The following is a 16,766-nucleotide window of genomic DNA, read 5'->3' as shown; positions in this document are numbered from 1 at the left end:
TCTCTAAGCATCCACTTTCCAAACCAGGCAGCATTCCTTTGCTTGTGTGATAAGGAAGGAGGTCTGGGAATGCCACTTCTGCTTTCTGCAGTTTCTCTTTTGTATTTGTGCTTTGGCTGTTCCTAAGCTGAAACTCTGTGTTACCGAGTGTTCAGAGGCCAGATCATGCTCTCGGGGTACAGCTGTGGGCAGAAATGCTGGGACATGGAGGATAATGCCTCAGAAGAGACCAGTCATGCCCCAGACCCCCTAGCAGCCAAGCACCTGCTCACATTCTCTAAACACAGAGGCTGAGATTTCATAGAAATCATAGAATCAGTAAGGTTGGAAGGGACCTCTGGAGATCATCTAGTCCAACCCTCCTGCTCAAGCAGGGACACCTACAGCATGATAGACGGGGTTGCATCCAGGCAGGCTTTGAATATCTCCAGAGAAGGAGACTCCACAACCTCTCTGGGCAGCCTGGTCAGGTGTTCTGTCACTCTCACAGTGAAGAAATTCTCTCTCCACCCAGCTCTCCAGCCTGTCCAGGTCTCTCTGAATGGTAGCACAGCCCTCAGATGTATCAGCCACTCCTCCCAGCTTGGGATCATCAGCAAACTTGCTGAGGAGGCACTCCGTCCCCTCATCCAGGTCAGTGATGAAAATATTGAACAGGATGGGACCCAGTACTGAGCCCTGGGGGACACCACTAGCCACAGGCCTTCAACTGGACTCCACACCACTGATGACGACCCTCTGAGCTCTGCCATTCAGCCAGTTCTCAATCCACCTCACTGTCCACTCCTCTAACCCACACTTCCTGAGCTTCTCTAGGAGGATGTTATGGGAGACAGTGTCAAAAGCCTTGCTGAAGTCAAGGGAGACAACGTCCACTGCTCTCCCCTCACCTACCCAGCCAGTCATTCCATCATAGAAGGCTATCAGATTGAAGGCTATCAGATTGGTTAAGCAGGATTTCCCCTTCGTGAGTCCATGCTGGCTACTCCTGATCACCTTCTTTTCTTCCATATGTCTGGAGATGACATCCAGAATGAGCTGTTCCATCACCCTTCCAGGGATGGAGGTGAGGCTGGCCGGCCTATAGTTGCTTGGGTCCTCCTCCTTGCCCTTTTTGAAGGCTCAAGTGACACTGGCTTTCTTCCAGTCCTCAGGCACCTCTCCAGTTCTCCAGGACCTTTCAAAGATGATGGAGAGAGGCCTGGCAACAACATCTGCCAGCTCCCTCAGTACCGGTGGGTGCATCCCATCCGGGCCCATGGATTTGTTCTAGCCTGCCCAGAAGGTCTCTAATCCTATCCTCCTCAACCAAAGGAAAGGCCTCCTTTCTCCAGACTTTCTCCCTCACGTCCAGGCTCTGGGATTCATGAGGGCTGCCCTTAGCAGTGAAGACTGAAGCAAAGAAGGCTTTCAGTAATTCTGCCTTCTCTGCATCCCTTGTCACCAGGGCCCCCACCCATTCAGTAGTGGGCCCACATTTTCCCTAGTCCTCCTCTTGCTGCTCATGTATTTGAAGAAGCCCTTCCTGTTGTTCTTAACATCCCTTGCCAGACTCAGTTCCACCTGGGCCTTAGCCTTCCTCGTGGTATCTCTACGTACTCTGACAGCATTCCTAGCTCCAGGACAGATTTGTCCTGGGACTTCTGAGTCACAAATACCAGGTGCGGGAATTGAAGAGATGAGGCTGCCCTGGCTACACCTTCTTTCTGTCCATCAATCCATCCATCCTCTCCAGGTACAAAAGGAGTCTGCTGCCAGAGATACTCAGCTGGTGCTTCATGGTTGCATCATCTGCTTCAAAACTGAGAGTAAAAAGGAATGGTATCTAGAGCTGTGGTCACAGGGACCAAGCTCCTGCTGGCTCTGCCAAACATCAGATGTCTGATACTTGAAACTATGGTCTTAATATAGCTAGGAGAGTATTTATGTTCCATGTTGCCAAGTGCTTGGACTGACCTTTTCATTATCTATCTTTCACTACCTAAAGAGGACCTCAAATCATTTTGTTACTCAGGCTGAGGAGAGCCATATTTAACTTCTCTGCTGAATCACACACTCCTTTTGGCAGTGTCTCTGGCTGTGAGTATTAGAAATACAGATGGTGAAAGCAAAATGCCAAGTGAATGGAAAGGAGACAGAAGATTAGAGAGTGTTTTCCCAGTCCTTTGCAAAGGGACTTCCCAAGCACACTGATAGATCATGTCTAGGGGGCAGAAGTTGGTGATGTCGTCCTGAGTCACTTCTCCAGACAAATCTGCTGACTCAGTCTGTGTTTATCCTGAAAATTTTTGTGGGACTGAAGGGAAGCATAAACTCCATAGGATGAGGCTGAGGCCCAGACTTCCTAGGGAAAGAGTCTTTCACCCCTTCATCAGCATAGCAAGTGGAGCTTGGAGTTACAAAGCTACCTGCCTACGTACAGTCATTTTTCTTTCACCATCCTGGTTTCAGTGGCAGCATTTATCAGTGGTTAGATCAAAGAAGCTAGAGATATTACAGTTGCCCTTTATAAAGAAGGAGGTGAGAGTACAACAATGAATTGATGTTTCCATAGTACTTTGGAAAAGACTAAGTGAGGATGGAAGGGGACAGAAAGAGGGACACAAGTGAAATGAGAAATGTGTGTATCTAAAAGGGATTGAGAGAAGCCAGGAGAGTAAGGCAGTAGTTGCAGTTCAGGAAAAAAAGATAATGAAAGTCCCTGGCGATACAGCAGATAGGAAAATTGTTGTAGGTCAAGTCTCAGAGACGAATATACAGAACATCAGGGTAGGATACCAGACTCCATCAGCCCTGTGAGGAGTAGGGCAGCATAGACTTCAACCACACTGCTTTGCCTCACTGTCTTGCCAGCACTGCAAAACAGGTATTTTGAAGGAGGAATTTACCAGTATTAATCAAACTACAGAGGTGCCCAGATGGCCTGGCTGAGTCCCTGCACAAGACGCTGTAGAGGCGTGAGGTAAACAAAAGCCCTGCACAGATCTGAGTCCTGATGTGCACACAACTGGCATAGAGCAGGGGACCGTGAAGGATGGGTAGCTGATATGCAGATAGGCTGATGGAGGCATCAGAGTGACCGAACATCCTTCCAAAGGGTGGATCGCAGGCCTAAAAGTTGGCTGTGCAAAACCAACAAGGTGATTGAAAGAAATGGGGCAGAGATCTCACTCTTCATGAGGCAAAGACATCTCAAGGCCTTGTGAAGCTGCATGCTCCCCAGAAAACTGCTGCTGCTGGGTGAAAGGCAGTGCAGGAAGGCCTAGAGCTGTTTTGGTCTGCTCAGGACCCACAGCACAGCACTGACCCATTGCAGAGCCACCCAGAGCAGTTGCTAGGGCGTAGGAGATCTAGATCTGACCTTCCTGAGGGAGCCAACCTGAGAGGAGTGGTTACTGAAGTTTCTTTCTTTGCCTTTGTGAATTCTCTCTGCCAGAATGAGATAGCCTCAAAAATAACAATTCCTCACATTTCTTCCACATAAACTGCTGCCAATATTTCTCCCTTTGTGTAGGCATAACTGGAATATCATAGACATGATGTAAATCTTCCCACCCAGGATATTTGCTTTTCACATCCCCATTTCACTTCAGCCTTCATGACGAGAGAAAATATCCAGGGTTTTCCCTCTCAGAACAGATTTACTTCTAGTACTCTGCCTGCATGGTTTCATGTTCTCCAAACTGTTTCTGTGCAGCATGGTCAATATTTGAGCTCTAGGGAGTCACATCACTATACTGAAACCATGTCTGTATGTGCCAGCAGACACAGTCTGCATTGGCCTGTTGTTAAAGTAGTTGTTACCCGACTCTTTATCAAGGATGCTGCTGTGAGCTGTGGCCTGCCGTGCCCACGGAGGGCTGTATGGAGGATTGTGCATATTGCAGGCATTCAGAGCCTGGGCTGATCGGCCTAAGACCTTCTAAGGCCTCCACTGAGATCCACAATGCAAACGATAAAAATGCAGCTAGACCTCCCCATTTTGCAAATAAAAAGCAGGTGATTTGTTTGGGTGGTTTATCAGGTGAGGCAACGAGAACTGGGTAACCCAAGCACCAACCGCAGCCGTACCACCAAACATGGAGAGCTAATCCTGTTCAGGCTGTCCTGGAAGCAGGAGGCAGAACATGCTGTACTGAGTTGAGCAGTATTGTAAAGGAGGGAATAAGTTCTTTATCTGCAGAAGTGACTGTTTTGTGGTTTGTCATGCTGTTAGCTAGATAATGGGGCTGCCAAATTATCTAGTTTCTTTATTATCTTATACGCAACACTTTAATCAGTTCTTTTAGATCAACGTTAGGGAGGAATCAGGGAAAGCATAAACAAGCAAGTTAAGGATGAGTCCTGATTTAAGAGAGATGTTAGTTTCAGCCAGGATCTTTGGAACATTAACTACAAACTATTTTTGGATCCAGAGGTATCTGCAGACTGTACAATATGAACTGCATTGTTTCTCTTGGATGCACTGAGATCTAGATCAGACCTGCTCATACAGAACTCGTTGGCATCACTGTATTTACTTGCAAGAAAGAGCTGTTTGTCTTTAGCAAAAGAGGTGGCTTATAAGGAATAACCAGATTGAGGTTGGCATTGCTTTTGTCTAATCATAAAAAATATACTCTAACCTAGATCTACTGCCTATACAAATTCTGGAAAGACTCTGAATGCTGGCCAAGGAAAATTCTCATACGGTAGCAGAGATCAAGTTTGCCAATGACACAAATAGGAGATGTCAGTACAAAAGAAGTTGGGGTGGCATACAGAAAGATCTGACTGCCCTTGAAACTGAAGTGATAGTGTCTAACTGGAGGGGGCTTTTGCCAAAACATGAAGCTAGCCCTTCATTTCCAAGCAGTGGGTACTGCTTGGAATAAAGAATGGTAATAGATCCCCCCAGGTGAGTAAACATCTCAAGCAAGGGTAAATTCAGAAACTACATTGAATGGAAAGAGCGCATGAATACCCAGGAAGCCTATTTCCTTGAACCTCATCACGCTTAAAATATTAAAATGAAACATGGAAAGAAAACAAGTAGAGGGTAAAAGCTTCTTCAGCCTCATAAACAGAAGGAGAAGAGATGGTGAGGAAGCGGAGATGCTTACACAAAGGAAGTTGTGTAGGTTGAGCTGTGCACCAAATACTGAATTAATGCTTTATCAGTTTTCACTAAGGATGGCAACATATATAAGGTTAATGCTAGGATCTGTAAGAATAATTGCTAAATGTTAATTAATAAATGTTGAATTTCCCTTGCCATTTTAATATTAATATTTTAGCATCTGGAGCAGAAACGATCTTTGAACTACTCAGTAAGAAAGTGCCATGGTGCTTGAGTAACCTTTGTCTTTGGCTATTGAAAGAATTAGTGCATAAAATTGCAGATTTAGTTTTAACGAGTTTCAATTAATCTGTTAATTTGGGAACAGAGGAGTAAAAAATACAGTAGCTACCTTCAAAAACAAGAGGAAAAAAAATCCAGAAATGTACATACCCTCCTAGTTTGCTACCAAAAATAGAGTCTTAAAATGTGAGGGAAAGGATAGCTAAGGTTGAGAAGGCAGAAGAAAGGGGATAAAATACACCACTTCTATCAAAGGCTATTCATTGCAGGAGTGATTTAATATCTTTTGGTAGAAGATAAGTGATTTCTAAGACGAGAGCAATGCTGCAGACATAATCGAGTAAAACACCGATCCATAACATCGTAAGAACTTTATTTTTTAAAGGTGGAAATGACAGTGGAAATTATAAGGCAGAGTGAAACTAAGCTGTAGAGGAGAGTTGCCAGGATTATTTTCAGATAGAAAATGGTATCGTTCTAATGACTGGCCCTATTTAATGTATTCACTGGTTATATAGATATTTGGTCCTGAAGTTTGCAGATGACATAAAGCTAGGATTAATATTGTTAGTGTGGAGGACTGGTTTCTCATATAGGAAAAAATGGATGGTCTTTTCAAATAAGGATTGAAAGTAGTAGCATGAAGTGCAGAGTTGCTTGTCAAGAGTAAAGGAGAAAGAACTTTTGCAATAGCCTTTAAAGCTGTTCATTAGAAAGGGTGGAGGAGGACAGAAAATGATGTATTGCCAATGTGACTCAGATGTAAGAAAGCCTAATAAGGCTGTAGGATGCATCAACTTTAACGTGGGAGTCTTAAAAATGATTTCTACAATTGTCCTAATGCTTCTTTGTATCTACTGAGAATTGAGAGTGTTGAGAAAGGTTTTGATCCCCTATGTTTAAAACCAAAAAATATAAACAAACTGGGAAAGGAGAAAGAGAACTTTTAGGATGGCTAGGTAATCCCTGGGAGATCCTTTTATGAAAAAAAAAGAGAGTGGAGAGTTTGTTGTTTAGCCTAGCAAAGGGTAAGTTTAGAAGATAGCATGTTTTTGTACAAATACATGGCCAGGTAAGTAATAAAGAGGGAGACTACTTCATTTTTAAGGATAGTTGAGTCCAAGACTGTTTAATAATGAATAAACTAAGCTGAAAACTGCAGAAAGCTTTGTAACCATCCGAGAAACAAGAGTCCTGAGCAGACTTCTGGGTGGCTGTTCAGCTTATTTTTAGATGGTGTTTGAGGAGATTAGTTGAAGGCAATCTTAGAATTAGAGATGGCAGTTTTGATGGTACGAGCCTTTGGATTACAAGTATTGTTGGTCCTGGTAAGAAAGTAATTGGAGGGATTTAACAATTGTTAATCTTTTATCTAATTTATACTCTGTTGCTGCTTTAGGATTCTATTTGTTATTTACTAAGGTCAGGGTGTTTTTGTTTTCTCTGTGGAGCAAGTTGAATTCAGCATTTTGGGGTTTTGCCTTTCTCTGAAGCAGCAGATAGAGGTGACAAGTGAAGTCAGGAGAGTGAGAGGGGTGTGTTGGCTCTTCAGGTAATATTGGATCCTCTGGTGCTCACTGGTCTGCCTTACTCCCAAGCCTCTGGCTAAGCAGATGGCCAGACGGGAGCAGGGAGGAACATTTTCCACCTTCTCTTGTGGTGTGGAGCATAGCCTGCTTCCTGCCACCAGCAGGGAGTTTCACCTAACGAATTTCCTTCTGCTGTTGGGTAAATAGAAAACAATTATTTTGTTCTAAATATCTGCTTACAAGATTGGGAACTGAGCATGGTGACTTTGTGTTACTGAATTTCATTCTAAGTACAAGGCAACTGTTTTGGGACCAAAACCAAGAGATGCTGCTGTTGCCTGGAACTCATCAGCTGGAAATGGTGGAAGGGGATGCGACTTAGACACGCTTCATAATCTTCAGTCTGGTAAAGGTGTGGTGCAGCTGCACAGGAAGCACATTTGGCTCCTGGCTCTGTCAGATGCCATCTTTCCGGCTGAGATGGGGAAATGTTCTTTTAATTGGACAAAATGTTGATACAACCTCATCAGGATACTATATACAAGATTATATAGCTAAATGCAGATTAGAAAGGAGCAAGATGGCTTATAAACACCTCAGCAAATAAAGTGGGGAATAAAGAGCTGGAGGAATTGACTGAGGTATAAATGGGTAGAAACTGAAAAGGAGTATGTTCAGTTTGGAAGCATGGGTAAAGAAGTGTAGGGCAGTATAGTTCTGGAACTGCTACCCAGCACAGAGGCAAAGCAACATCTGTTTGGATGCAGCTTACTCAGTTTTAACAACTTCTGCACACATCTTGACCGGTGGACTTTACATCCAGAGTGACAAATTTACATCTAAAATATCTGGGTCCAAATTCTATGTTTTGCCTTGTTTTAACTATGCAACTAGGAAAGCTTTTATCAGTTGTTGTTTTTAGCATTTTCCCTTTCCTAATCTCTGTTTCCCAAGAAAAATGTAATATCAGAGGCAGCATGATAACATATTTGTCATTATTTGTAAAGTCCTGTCCAGTTGACTTATTTTAAATAGTAGAAATTAAATTAAATTGCACTCTGAGGAGTTGCGTTACTATCATAGAGATTTTTAGTAGTCCTCAGGGCCTTCCCAGTGAAGCAAATAGCTAACCTATTGGATACAGACCTCAAAAGGAAAGAAACATTTCAGGAAGTGGGGCCTCGGTGATCGAAGCAGATGATTAAGGCTAGCCCTGAATGATTCTCCCTATATCTTTGTGTGCATACTTGCAAGGTCTATTTTTATGTGCCTTCTATGACTAATTCCCCTATTGCAATATGTGAAATTGTTGGCATAGAGAATAAAAATAATCAAAACAAATTGCGCAGGACTGTTGTGCAATAAGGCATGGGCAGACACAGAATATTCTAACCTTCTCTAGGCTTCTATCAAGATGCTGCTAATTTTTTTCATTAAACAATAACCTTCTCTTTTGGCTTATCCCCATGGATCTGAGAAAAACAAAACCAGAGAGGGCCTGATTTCTCTGCGTGCAAAACATCTCATTGTTCAAATCAGGGAAAACTCTACTGTTTTGATTAAGGATTTGTACTTGTTTTACTGGTTATGTAAGGTACGACACAGCTGAGGATTCAGCCTGGAGACGTACAGAAAGATTGTGTCAAGCCCCAAACCGCAGTACAACTGAAGCAAATCCAGGAATTGAACCAGGACTTGCTAAATCCTACCATAGCACCTCCACTGAAAGGGATTTACTTTGGAGTCTCTTATGCAATGAAAATGTCCAAACCTCAGTAGCTGTTACAGTTTTGATGCTAAGATCTTTGTTATATAATACACAGCAACTGTAAAAGACTATTAACCGCTCTAAAAGACATGCCCGGTTTTAACCCTTATTTCTGAAGTCTAGTGTACTGATCAAAGCTCTGAGTACAGAGCATCCTGAGGAAGGTCCTCACCAACCCTCTCCCAACTGCCTAAGCTTTCCCTTCTTTATTTTAAGGAGAAAAAAGACTCTTCCCTGTTCCCACTCTGAAGGGATACCCAAGTCTACTGCCTATTCCCTCCTACAAGCCATTCCTACTGCTCTCCTTCCCAACATCTCTTCCTCCTGTTGTGAGGCACCCTAAATCACAGCATCAGATGGTCCCAGCTAGCAAAGCCTGCTAAAGACCTGGGAAAATGTAGCAATCAGCAGGTGTGGAAGAGCTGAGTGAAGAAATGCTGAGATGGAAAATGAAATGCATCTGCTGCCGGATTAATTCCTTAGTGCTGCTGGAGAGACTGCTGAGGGCTTGTCTACGTGAATGAATACTGATGGTCCCTCATTTGCTCCATCCAGGCCTGCAGCTGGTCAGATACTCTGTGCCCTGCCTTGCAGTGGTGGGGGCAGTGCCAGGCTGATGTAGACAGCTGTCTCATTTCCATATTGGAGCTGGTTCATATGATGGGGAACTGAGGAAAATGAGCAGACATGTAAACATCTGCAACCGGCTGCATAGACATAACCAGTAAATCCCTTGGTGACTTTCAACTGCAGGGGAGGACATTTTTCCTGCATTCTTTCGACAGTTTTCTAAATCAACCAGATGTCAGCTGGTATCAGTTATTACAGCTCTGCTGAGGCTCTTGTGTTAGGACCCGGTCGTATATGTTAAAAGCTTTGAGTGTTTTTTCATTCAAATCTTTCTTGAAGAGTGTTGTTGTACTTACCAGCTAGAAACAGGACTTTTCATACCATCTGCCTGATGGTGTCTACTCATGTCTTTCTATCTGTGCCTAGCAGTACCAGGAGGAAAGCTTTAAGCCACACATAGGACAAAGATGCCATAAACTCTTCCTGAGACAAGTTTCTTGCCGTAGGCCCAAGAGTAGGGATAAATAAAACCATTGCTATTATATTAGGATCTGCATTATCTCCTTGAGGATACTTCTTTTGCTAGCCAAAATTACTTTTCAGGAAATGGGTTGCTTCTGCTACTAATAGCCCATGCCTAAAACAAAATCTCATCTAAGCTTTAAAAGCTTTAAAACTTTATCTTTTGTAATTTGCATGGCAGAGTGGAACTCTAAATTTGGTCATGTTTACTTGATGTTGCTTCAGAGCCACCAGCCTTTTTAAAACAATAGAAAACCAAGCCAATGTTCTGAAAAGACTTAAAAGTACAAGGTAATTTCCAGTAGGCTTCAATTTTGTTCACAGGGTTTTTATTCCATCCTTTCTATGTGCTGTCCTACAATCATAGCCTTGGTCATTACATAGCAGGGTACAAAGTATCTGAGATATTTTCCAAGTCCATACTGAATAAACCTACATCTGAGCTTTAAACGTAGAAACCTTTCTATCTTAACTAAAGTGCAGTATGTTTTTGTTTCTCAGTCCTCTTCTCTTGTCTCACTGGCTCTTCTTACACTGTTTTGATCCTGTTATCTATTTTGGTCACAGACTTTCATATGCAAAAGGAGCTGATCATTTATGAGGTTTTGGTGGTCACCGATTCTAAACTGTAGTTTCAGAGAAGCCATGTGGTATTGAAAGGAGGAACATGACAAATCCTTTCTCAGCAGGTTCTGAAAGGGGATCCACATAGGGCATCTTGCTGAAGTTGCTAATTTTTCTGTGTGCCTAAAACAGTAAAACTGTTCTCGTAACAAGATCTCTGAGATAAATGAAATGCAGTCAATTGAAAGGATATCTGTGGTAACATTCATGTGGACAAGAAGCTAGAACAAACAAAAAAGCCTCCTAACAGGAGTAATTTCTCTGTGCATCATGTGCACCCTTTCCACCCCCTGAGACCACAGCAGTGGCAGGAATCTCCAAGGTCAAAAATCCTGTACCTGTTACCTTTGGCAGCCATCCTCAAAATGATATCCCTTTTGGCACTGCAGTACTGTGTTTGCGATGCCTAGACATCTGGTATGGTACAACCACACTCTACTCACTTGTTTTAAATTGCTACAGTCTTGCTTTATTGCAGAAAATTAATATTAACTCCCAGATTGTCCTATTGTAAAGAATGATCAGTGAATTATTTTTCAAATTTATTCCTCTGTGGCAGCATGCTCTGAAATGTTCCTCATAAGCATGGTCTGGAGAGGAAGGTAAAATTTTCATAGCTGGCAGAGAAAATGATTTGAGGAGGAAGGACCCTGCTTGCTCAGAGCGTGAGGGTAGCTTAGACTACAGGCAGCGTATGTATGCAGAAAGGACAACCTCTATTTAAACCACAACTGAAACAGGCTGCTGCCACTTCAAATCCAGAAAGAGGTGATCAGTGAGCCTTTTGAACTGAAGAGCAGGGGAAAATTCCCAGGTAGCAAAGCACACAAGTTTCAAAATGATGTAGTCACTACTGACAAAGCCACAGAAGTTCTCCATTGGTGAGGAAAGGGCAGAGGATGGCAACAGTCAAAAATGCAAAACCAGTCAAGGTCTATTTAAACAACACACTGAAAGAAAACCAAAACAGTGATACAAAGATTTCTACACTTGCCACGGTCATAGTAGGCATAGCGGAAAGTTAGTGGGAGGAAGATAGTCAGTGGAACGCCTTAATACCACAACAGAAAGTAGAGGGGAAAGGTACAGCTGGATATGCTGCTGAGGAAGAAGTGAGATAGACATACGTATATTATTTATTAAAGTGTGTGTGTGTGTGTATATATATATATATATATATATATATATGTCTTTAAAATTTATGCAAAAGAAAACTTTGAGTCAAGCGAGGTGAATGAGCTAGTGATTTCAGTAGTACCACAGAATCCAAAGGATTAAAATTCCAGGCCCAGATAGAAAGAGTATAGTTTAGGGTCTGCATTAATGAACATCTAACCAGGATGACAACACCAATTGTGATAAACCAGTGGAGGTCAGGGAGCCTGCAAGGACAGAAAATGCAGTAGTAATGGGAGAGTTCCACTACCTCTTCCCTCTGTCTACACTCTTAGATTGGGCAAATGTCTCATAAAGACACAAAGTAGAGAAAAAACTTTGAAATGCAATGAGTGATGGCCTCCTAGCGGGGCTGGTCCGGGAACCCACGAGAAAGGGTAGAATCCCTTCCTTATCCTCAAACATCAGAAACATTTCTTAAGGCTGTAATTGAGGAGCCACTCTGTAACAGCACTCACTGCACGCTTAAAGTCAGCATCCTTGCAGGAGTGATAAAAGACAAACTTGCAAAAGCTGCCAACTCCAAAATGGGAAACTCATCAGAATGAGGAACTTTCTTGGAAAACAGCTATACAAGGGGCAGTAAGGGAATTAACTTTTCCATCAAGCATGGACATAAGGACCCGAGCTCAGGCACTCTGAGCCGACGTACGCGTGGCCGCTGCTGAGAAGGGACAGCAGGAAGCCAGCTGGCTGAACAGCCGGACAAGGGTCATTATTGGCAGAAAAAAGGCATTCTTCAAAAAGCTGAAGTCAAGTTCAAATGAGAAAAATGGACAGATTCTTAAGCTCTGGGAGGTTACTTGTAAAGTGCAACAATATTGGTCAAAAAACATTCTGAGGAGCAATCACAGGATTAGGGTTTTTGTAAACACTTTTACGGCAGGAAGCCTGCCACGTCTGCAGGGCTGACAGATGCCAAAAAAAACAAGGAGAGAGAAGATCACAGTAGAGAAGCTAAACAAATTGCATGGCAAAGCTAAGGCAAAGAACAGATTTAGTGGGCAGCAGCACTGATACTCTGGGGAAAGTAAATGTGGCTTTTGTAAAAGGAAATTCTGCTCCTCAGACCCTTTGAAGATCTCTGGTAAGGTGAGCATTCCTGTGGATAAAGGAGATGTTGATGATACATAGCTTCAAAAGAGGCCCTCACCAGCAAGATTTTAAGAAACCTAGGCAGGCATGCTTGTCCTGCCCTTCCTCTCCCTTAGGTAGCTGCTTTTGGTCATTAGTGGGCTAGATGGACCTTTGCTCTGAACCAGTACTGCTCTGAAAGCCAGAAGAACATGTGACAGCTATTTTGTAACCTTGGAAAAGTCATTTATTCCCCGCCAGTCTTCCTTCCTCTCTGTAAACTGCAGGTAACAGTTTTCTCTTGAAAATCTCCTATCAGTTATGTGGCATTAGAATACTGCAATAGTGGTGCTGTGCACCATCAGAAATGGTGGGAGATTAGTTCCACTGAGAACTGAAGAGAAGCTGGGGCTTCGTGTCCCCAGCTTCTTTTCAACTTTCAACCCAAAACACCCCAAGGGGGGTTGCTTGTCTTGTTTGTCTTTTGTCTTTTTTAATCTCCTGCCCCCTTTGCTTGACTTCCTACTCATAGCGATGCACTGATCTTGAGCGTAGAGGAAGAGGTCCTCGAATATTAATCAGCTCACTTGGACCCCCGCCCCCTTCCTTCTAGGGCCCTGTCTCATGGGATTCTTCCAAGACAGTCCCTGAAGAGGCCAAAGTTTGCTCTCTTGAAGTCCAAAGTTACAATCCTACTTATTGCCCTGCTTCCTCCTTTCAGGATCCTGAACTCCACCATCTCACGGTCACTGCAGCCAAGGTTGCTCCAACCTTCACGTCTCCAAACAGTCCTCCTTTGTTTGTTCCTACAAGATCCAGCAAGGCACCTCTCCTCGCTGGCTCCTCCCTCACCTGTGTCAGAAAGTTATCATCAATGCTCTGTAGGAGCCTCCTGGCCTCTTCGTGCCTAGCTGTGTTCTCTTTCCAGTAGATATCAGGGTTGAAGTCCCCCATAAAAAACAGGACCTGTGATCATGAGGCTGCTTCCAGTTGTCTGCAGAAGGCCTCATCAACTTCCTCTTCCTGATCAAGTGACCTGTAGTAAACACTCACAGCAGTGTCCCCCATCTTAGCCTGCCCTTTAATCCTTACCTATAAGCTTTCAAATCACTCTTCACCCACCCCTAGGCAGAGCTTGATACATTCCAGTCACTCTCTCACATAAAGAGCAACTCCATCACCTCGCCTTCCTGGCCTGTCTCTCCTAAAAAGCACATAGCCATCCATGACGGCATTCCAGTCATGCGAGCTATCCCACCATGTCTCTGTGACTGCAGTGAGATCATGGAGCTGTGACTGCACACAGATCTCTTAATTCTTTCTGTTTATTTCCCATGCTGTGTGCATTAGCGTACAGTTATTTCAGAGAGGTAATCAAGCTTGCAGGTTTTCCAGGAGGGGAATGGTCCAAGCATAGTAGCTGGAAGCTCTAGGTAAGACATAGGACTATATGGGAAACTAGGATTCTGGGGAAGCATCATTCCTTAGCAGACTTAGAGTAATTCTCAACTGGTAACGGATGGGTGTTTCAGAGGGAAATATGTGCAAAGATAAATTCTTGGACACTAATTAAGTTGTTACTATATCCATCTACTATAGAAAATCTCTTTCCTGCTCCATATAGGAGTAGACTTTTGAAAAAGAATCAAAACTCGATTCTTCTCTTGTGTATAAATGCTGACCAATCAGGTCATCTTTGCTCACAGTAAGAGTCTATTTGTAAAATATATGAAATGAATATTTATGTCAGCTGTTCTGTACTGCAAGAGAAATAAGAGTATAGATGGCTCTATGGTAGTGTTGGCCCCCATCCATACACCAAAAGCAAGGCAGAAAATTTTAGAGATTTCAGATTGCACCCATGTTAAATTACTTTAAGGACTGATTAGCTGAGTATTCACAAGGCAGGGAATTCTGCCTTAGAGCTGCCTTGGTACCTTTGGTTTGGTCTTCTGTGTTTATGAATCAGGACAGGTTTTATTCAGTGATTGTATTCTCATTACACAGCTGCGTGCTCCAGGACCCTTACCTTATTCAGGGCAAGGATGATGATCCTCCAAAATATTTTTTAGGTTGCTTACCATTATAAATGAGAGGACCAGTGCACAATAACCTATTGATTTAACCTGTAGCTAAGAATCCTTGTAGCTCTACAAATCAGAGTCTAGTGTCTCAAGTCGAACATTCAGAGAAAGAGGAATGCACAATTAGCAGCCACTTTTAAAAGGTTTGATTTATGCTATTTGCCTAATATCACACAAATATGCTATTAGTAGAAGCAGCGACAGAATTTAATATTTTTGAGCTCATCATTATGTCATCTCATTAGTGAGGCTACTATCTGTCAGCTTGCAGTCCCCTGTTCTGTGCCCAATACGCATCCCAATTTCTGCAGCAAATACGGCAGAGCTCCAACAGACCAGATCTGTTTTTACAGAATCAAATTCAGCCCTAAATGAGGTATTCACTGCGCTTAAAATGAGACAGGATACCGTGGGAGATATTTGATTATGCCCTAGCATTTCTTAGGATATACGCACACAAGTAGCTTGCATTATATTTGAAAAACAAATTAAATTCTGATATTTCCTAACTTTTGAATACTTGAGCTGCTGGCAGGAAAGCACTGTCTTTTAAGATTTTTTTTTTTTTTTTTTGGTGCCTCTCTGTTATTGGCAAAGGACGTGAGGCAAAACAGGGCTCAGGGCTTGAAGCATTATTTACTGAGAAAGTAGATGTCAAAATCCCAAAGTGGACCCCTGAACCTCTTCTTGTGCTGCCCTCTGCACTGCAGACAGGGAGATTTTGCCCACACCAGTCTCCACTATCCAAACTTGGAGATGCCCCGAGCTCTGCTTGGGTTCATGCCCCGAGTGGCCTGTTCCGTTCAGCACTCAGCACAGTGCTGCAGAGCTCCCTGGCAGCTCCCGGGAAGAGAAATGGCCGGTTTCTGGATGTAGTTTCTCAGAATGACTTCATCCAGTAAATATTTTCTGAATCTTATAAGAAGAAAATCTTAATCAGCTGAAGAGATAGCAGCCAGCTAACTCTGCCTGTAATGAAAGCAGCACTGCCGTGCTCTCACCTACTGCCTGGAAAAGGCGCTCTGTGACCTTGATAACTCATTGCAAAAGGTGAAGAGCAAATCCTCATGAAGGCACATCTCCCGTTCAGTGTGTTTTCCTGATCTGTGGGCATCTTTGCTGCCAATGCAGAACAGCCACAGGCATTCAGAAAAAAAATGATCTGTTTTAAATAACTTTTTTCTAGGGAAAATGTGAGGTAGACTTGCAGAAGTTCCTGTGTACGTGCTTTGATCGTATAGTTCACCTAACCAAAACCAGGCCCAAATACATCCTTGAGCAGAAGGGAAAACTAGGAAATTATGACTTCATTCAGCAACACATGGCCCCAAGACTGTGCAGTAGCCAGAACAGCTTTAAAATCATAACACAAGGATAAAAGGGGGGATCCAAACACTGCTCCAAAGAGACAAGGGATCTGAGAGCTTTTGTTGGAAGAGATTCTGGGTTTCTAAAGACAGCTTGTAATTTACTACTCTGTTGATCTGAGTGTCACAGCAGGCAGCAGGAAAGTCATGCTTCACGGAAGACATGGTTCAGGTTGCTTAGTGCACTTCCAAAAGCCTGAGGTGAGGCTAAATGAGGGATCACAGCTTCTGTGTATTCTTGGCTACCACTGGAAACTGGGTATCCAAATTCTTTGCATGGGCTCAGATTTCTCTCAGTCTTCAAGCAAGCAACATAAACAATTGTGTTCTCCAGGTCTTTGAGGGAAAATTGAACAGAAGGTAAAAAACCATCACTGTATCAATCATCTCTAGGTTCAAGTATCAATATGGAGGTACCATAATCTCTCCCAGACTTGTCTAACTTTATGCCAATCGCTTTGTACTTCAGCTCCCTACAAGCTGGAACTGTGAATTCTTCTTTTTGCATATTTGAAGCAATTTTGGGCATGAAATTCATGTTTCTGCAGTCCAAGGTACTACTGGCCTTTCATTCAAATTGTACTAACAAAAAAACGAATGGTAGAATACCCATGTGGTTTCATGAGTGCTAGGCAATGCAAAGGCAGCCAGAAAAGCAGGCTCCACAAAGACCATGCACTGGAGGCTGGAAGTGTGACTAAAACTAGAAGT

This window comes from Rhea pennata, chromosome 8 (genome assembly GCF_028389875.1).
Source record: "Rhea pennata isolate bPtePen1 chromosome 8, bPtePen1.pri, whole genome shotgun sequence".
Taxonomy (NCBI): domain Eukaryota; kingdom Metazoa; phylum Chordata; class Aves; order Rheiformes; family Rheidae; genus Rhea; species Rhea pennata.
This window is presented reverse-complemented; position numbering follows the sequence as displayed.